Source organism: Amblyomma mixtum, chromosome 3 (genome assembly GCF_055824585.1).
Source record: "Amblyomma mixtum isolate Tamu chromosome 3, ASM5582458v1, whole genome shotgun sequence".
Lineage (NCBI taxonomy): Eukaryota > Metazoa > Arthropoda > Arachnida > Ixodida > Ixodidae > Amblyomma > Amblyomma mixtum.
The window spans coordinates 351,601,938-351,608,442 of record NC_143014.1 but is presented as its reverse complement, the minus strand read 5'-3'; positions in this window follow the sequence as shown (position 1 = coordinate 351,608,442).

The window sequence follows — 6,505 nt, the reverse complement described above, 5'->3', positions numbered from 1 at the left end:
CACTTTCGAAAATTCTTAAAAATAGTCTACTTGAGAAAAAAAAGGAAAACTCATCAGAAGAAAACTGTTAGTTGCGGCGGGCGTCAGTATGTGTGGAAGACGTGCTAATTAGTAACTTCTTAATTAAAATTTAATGTTTAGCGAGGTTCGGCGGTTTTTGTCAATGACGAGTTTGTAGCCGCGGAGATGTCAATTGCGTATTAGTTTTGAAGTAAACAAAAAGGTTTTCTCTAAAATCCTGGAACTCACAAAAATACGGTGTTCTTTTTCGCACGAAACCAAAACTCGGCGCACAAGGTGCGCCGAAAACACAGTACTGACACAACGTCCGCTGATCACGTGTAGCAATGACTGCGCCGCCCAATTTAAACTGCCTTTGGTGATTTCCCCTGCTAGGGAGCCTCAACGCTCAGCTTAGACCGCGGCCGGCGTTACCTTTTTTCTTCACCGCTGGACGCACGAAAGAGGCTAGTCATCGTCAAACATGCAGCCGCCCATCTTCAGAGCCTTGATAGGAGTTTCCGGCCATTTTGTTCTTTTTTCTCTACCTACATCACTTCTGACGTGGCTACCGGACGTGCCAGATGTGAGGCGTCACCGTGCGTTCACTTATTCGTTCGGTTCAGCTGCTGTTCGTTTATAATCGCTGCCTGATAGGACGCGCGTCAGAAAAAGGTTGGTCTGCGGAGCACGCGAGCATTTCGCGGCAGTGGCTGCATTCCCTTACACAGCTTTTCTTGCGACTTGTAGCGCCAATTTTACAAATGCATGGACATTTGCATTTGAGGTGCTTGTTTTGGAGGTGCGCGCGCGGCATAGCCACTGCAACACCGCGGTTGGCAGCTCCTCCATGCGAGGAGATTTCAACGCCGCTGTGGAAATGACCGCGCCAGCGAAGCTCCGCTACTTTGTTGCCGAGAAGGTGGATAATGGGCACGCGTATGTGAGCACGCAAATAGAATCGGTGCTGGCATCGAGATTGTATGCTGCCCAACATCCTGGCCGTCGTGTGCCAACTCGCCCCACATTCATATCTATATTTAATCGATTTAGGGCCACATGATCAGTTGATGCTCAAAAAAGGAAGCGACCAGCTAGTGCAGCCGGTGATTCTGACATTGATGTGTTGGCATACGTCGCTGTCAGGCCGGAAGCAAGAGTCAGGGAAATTTCAAGCGCATGTGGAGCGAGCACGGCATCATTTCGGAGGTCACTTTCAAGGCTCAGCTACCACCCATATCATGTGTGCATGCATCCAGAAATGAGACAAACGACTTTCAAAAACGGCTCAATTTTTGCTACTGGTGTCTCATTCAACGCGACGAAGATCCGGAATTTCTCAACAATGTTCTTTCGACCGACGAGGCTCAATTTTGCTGGGATTCGAAAGTCAGTTTGCACAACGCATTTTGTTGCTGCGATCAGAAGCCCCACTGGCATTGTGAGCATAAGCACCAAGTAGGGTGGTCAGCCAACGTTTGGTGTGGAGTTATAACCACCGCATTGTTGGTGCTTACTGCATCGAGGATAACCTTACTGGAAAGAAGTACACAGAGTGCAATTTAAAGGGCGTCGTCTGCGAGTGTGCTTCTGAGTTCCCGCTGTATAAAAAAATGTGACTCCAGCATGGCCGAGCACCACCGTATTTTTTTTTCACTGGTTTCGCAAATAATCGACGAGTTCTTTCCCAACCAATGAATTGGGCGTTGTGGAACCACAGCCTGTCCTCCTAGGTCACCCGATTTGTGACGTTTGGACTTCTTCTGGGGATATGTTAAGACATTTTGAAGACGGAACCAGCCAACCTCGAGGACATGAAGCAACGTCTAAGAATATCTCTCGAGAACGTTGCCAGGCAGATGCTTTTATCTTTTATGAACTCCATGAAAGGGCTATTTTGTCTGTGCATCGCAATAGACGGAAAACAAATTGAGCACATCATGTAGAAATTATGTCTTGTCCGAAATGCTGTTGCTTTGGTGGAGTGCCCGAATAGCGCTGCAACCAACTGAAACACTGAAATATACCATTTTTGTTCATTGATGATTGTTGTATGATTCAAAGCTGCCAAAGATATGAAGTTTAGTTTTCCTAATCGTAGGCTACCACTTCTTACTAGAAATTGGATGGCGGCTTGTACAAAGCAGCGTCGCGCTACAATGCCAAATGTTTTCCGTTTCAGAGTCCTCGTTTATTTTAGCTGTGAAGTCTACGGCACGTAAAAAAAAGAAAATCTAGATACTGCATGTCGTCATACCGGCACCGTTGAACAAAACTTGGAGCTGTCACAAAAAGAGAGAAAAGTTTTTATTTCGTCCTTGAATTTTAGTCGGGTAGTAGTAGTAGTATTAAACATTATTCCGCAAAATGGGAAGGGGTTTAGGGGTTGGGGTCTTGAGCAGCAGGTGGTGTTCCAAGGTACAGGATACCATTGGTTCTTGCTGCCTCCTTGGCCCGCGCAACCAGCGCAAGCTGATCTTGCGGGTCGGAGCTGGACAGAAGCTCCTCCCACTGCTCGACTGTCGGGTTTGTAACTTTTGGCTCTGTCGGGCTCGCCCGACAGCCCCATGTGGAGTGGTAGAGGGTGGCTATCTCTCCGCACCCCACGCATTCTGGAGTGCATTGCGTGGCCAAATCTTACTGTATATGTAGCGACTTGGGTATGAGTTTGTTTGTAGCCGTCTCCATGTAGTTTCCTGATGTCTTGTGAGCGTCTTGTGGGGAAGCGGATATTTACGGCGTCCTAACTTCCAAAACATGGTCAGCTCTCCGTAGCTGTTCGGAGTAGTGTTGGTTTCCCTCATGTCGTCGTTTGCTCGCTCGGTTTGTGTGGTTCGCCCAAATCCTAGAAACGAGCGTCGCAGGCGGATCTCCAGGCTCGGCTCGCTCACGGAGAAAGGCCTGTGTGGGCCAATCTTTCCTCCCATTGTGCATGGCTGATTTCTACATTAGAATATCGTTCCAAGTGTTCGAGGCAGTTACAAAAGCGACAAGTGCACAGCGTGTGGAGAGGTCTTCGATCTGCTACACTGTCGCAGAAGCGTGGCCTCATTCCTTGAACGAAGCTAGCGTGATAAAAAAGGGAAAAAATAAAAAGACTGCTTCTGGAGCTAACAGCCCCAGGCCAGTGCCTATCAACGTTCTTAAAATCAACTGCCATCTAGCTGGCTATCTTCTTACTTCCGCCCAGTGACGAATAAAAAGATAACGCCGGCTGCTGCGTAAGCTCAGCGTCGGAGCTCCCTAGCCAGAGAAAGTACCGCGTGCTATCGCGCTCAGTATGAGCTACACCGCGCGAGCGCGTGGCCAAGCGCTCTGCAAAGTCGACCATGACGTGTTTCCGAGTTACAGGGGCACAGTTTGGCTGTTCCGGCAAGCGCGCTGGAACCCCTCGGCCCCGTTCATATGAGGGACATTGATGTCATTTTTCTCTTATTCATTCTGTTTTCGCTGAAGAAGAAATTGTAAGGTGATACAGCATTTTTACCACCGACCAGACATGGCGTGCGAAACTTATGAAAGAATGAGCGCTTCTTACATCCAAGGGCAATGCGATTGCTTTAGACATGATTTCAGCAGTATTGGACACTCGCAACATGATGCGAGCCAGCGCCTCCTCTATATTTACAATGCTTGCCGAATACGGCCGATCCGATCGACCGTCCAAGCCCCTCTCCTATCCTATTTTCCTTCGCGCCTATCGTCTAGCCTTCGCGCCTGCTCTGCTCCTGAGGGGGAGAGTGCCATCTGAGTGGCGTGTGATGACGGAAATCGGACAAATACAATTTTTGAAACGTTCTCTATTTCTTCGTGAGGCGGCGCTCTGGATCTCTCATGATCATCAGGCTACCTGCTATGTATGGACGCGTCTCTGAGCGCGCTGTTCGTAGCGCTGCTGGACATGGCGCTGCTCATCGTGGAGCCGCTGTAGGCTTGGGTTTTGAAAGGAGCCGCCGATAGTGCGGTGCAACGGCGTTGGCATTGCAACTAAAGGCTGTGGCGGCTTGTTGGAATCATGTTAGCTACAATGCTGAAACATTCCGGGAGAGGCACTAGAAATGCTTGGCGGAAATATGCAATGAGAGGGCAAAGGTAGTTAGCAATAAGTTTTGCTTTATTAGTTTGGGATTGAGTCAACTTTATTAAGGAAAATGGGAGAATAAAATAAAGAAGCAATCTTCCCGACAAAGCTGCTTTTGAAACCACCAGGTAGCAATAGCTTTCAAGTCGTAGCTACGCTTTTTGCAAGATAAGCTGTTATCGTTAAGACACAACTAGATAAATATTTTTCTCTGTCCGCGGCAGCCTGAAGCTAAAATTGTTTTAAGAAGTGAAATGTGAACTCCATTTGCAAATGCACGGAGCAGCAACTGATACCAAGCATTTTGCACTTTCTGCGTGGTCCTGACTACAACCAGGCGCTCATGAAACGATGCAAAACTAAAAGGCGCTCGTAGGAAAAGATTCAGATAAAACCGAAATCAAGTCCGCTTCACACCCATACCCATTCTGCAAGAGTACGCTCAACTTAATACATTGAGTGAAATTATCGACCAGCATGAGGAAAAAGAGCACGCAAGATCTCGCTTCAGCTTCATCGTTTACACACTCTTCCTCCATAGTCATACTGTCAACTCACAGACAATCGCCCCTCTGCTTCGACGCCGATATCAGCCGCCCATCTTCCTTCAGGGCGCATACTATACACCGATGCATCACACACAGCACTGCAGGGAGTTACTGCAGTTTACAGTCCCTCCCTTCCTCATCTTAACTCCCGCGCTACATATAGCGCGGATACTTGCTCCCCCTTGCCTTGGAGCTCCAGGCGATACACAATGCCATTGCTTCCCTTGACAGACAGACAGACAGACAGACAGACAGACAGACAGACAGACAGACGGACGGACGGACGGACAGACGGAGAGACAGACAGACAGACAGACAGACAGACGGAGAGACAGACGGAGAGACAGACAGACAGACAGACAGACAGACAGACAGACAGACACAGAAAGACAGACACAGACACAGACAGACAGACAGACAGACAGACAGACAGACAGACAGACAGGCAGGCAGGCAGGCAGGCAAGCAGGCAGGCAGGTTTATCTGACATCATGTGTGCACAATGTCGGGAACGTGGGCAAAAAGCCGGAAAAAGCGCGGCTTGAGTCATACTGTCAACTCACAGACAATCGCGCCTGTGCTTCGACGCCGATATCAGCCGCCCATCTTCCTTCAGGGTGCATAATATTGTTACGTTGTAGTGACGGCAGTCCAGCGGTCAGGAAGACACCAGAAATACTTGCAAACGAAGCTCTTTATTTGGGCTGACTTGCGCCCGCAAAACAACTGACTCACTCGCAGGCGGCGTAAGCAACAAGCGTGCTCGTCAATCGTCGAACTACGAATGCCCGCCGCTCGCGGCATCGCTCAATTTAAAGCCGGCAAGGAAACTTCCAGATAACAGGTCAAGATCATCTACGATAATCCAGAAAAACCTAGATGCAGCCTTTCATGGCTGCGAACAATCGAGATTAGTCTGGTCGCTTCTCGCGTCACGAGCAAAAGTGATAACGACCCTTTCCTGCTGCCTTGAGCGTGAACGAACAAACACTGCAATGATACGTGGCATTACCCCCCTTCCAAAGAAGCATCGTCTCGATGCTTTAAAATGAAAATAAACACGGCCAATGAAAACTTCGAGTCCTTTAGCGTTCATAATATGGCTTCAGGCGTAAGACATGTACGACTTCCGGGCGTGTGCGGCGTCGCTGAGATGCTGTCGTGCCGTCGGGGATGACTTCATAGTCGAGGTTACCGATGCGACGGAGAACCTTGTACGGGGCAAAGTAGCGTCGCAGCAACTTTTCACTCAATCCACGGCGGCGAACTGGCGTCCATATCCAAACACGATCACCTGGCTTGTAATGCGTGTCTCGTCGGCGCAGATTGTAGCGTCGGGCGTCGGTGTGCTGCTGGTCTTGAATGCGAGGCCGCGCAAGTCTTCGGGCTTCCTCGGCGCGATGAAGGTAGGCGGCAACGTCGAGGTTGTCTTCGTCAGAAACGTGCGGGAGCATTGCGTCGAGTGTTGTCGTGGGCTTCCTGCCGTATACCAGCTGGAATGGGGTAAACCTGGTTGTCTCCTGGACGGCAGTATTATACGCGAAGATCACGCAGGGCAGAATGGAGTCCCACGTCTTGTGTTCGGCGTCGATGTACATGGAGAGCATGTCTGCGATGGTCTTGTTCAGACGCTCTGTGAGTCCGTTGGTTTGTGGATGATAGGCAGTTGTCCTCCGATGGCTTGTCTGGCTGTAGTTTAAAATGGCTTGCGTCAGCTCCGCTGTAAATGCCGTCCCTCTGTCTGTGATGAGCACTTCGGGGGCGCCGTGTCGCAGGAGAATTTGCTCGACAAAAAATTTTGCGACGTCTGTTGCGGTACCATTAGGCAACGCTTTTGCTTCGGCGTATCGGGTCATGTAGTCGGTGGCCACGATGA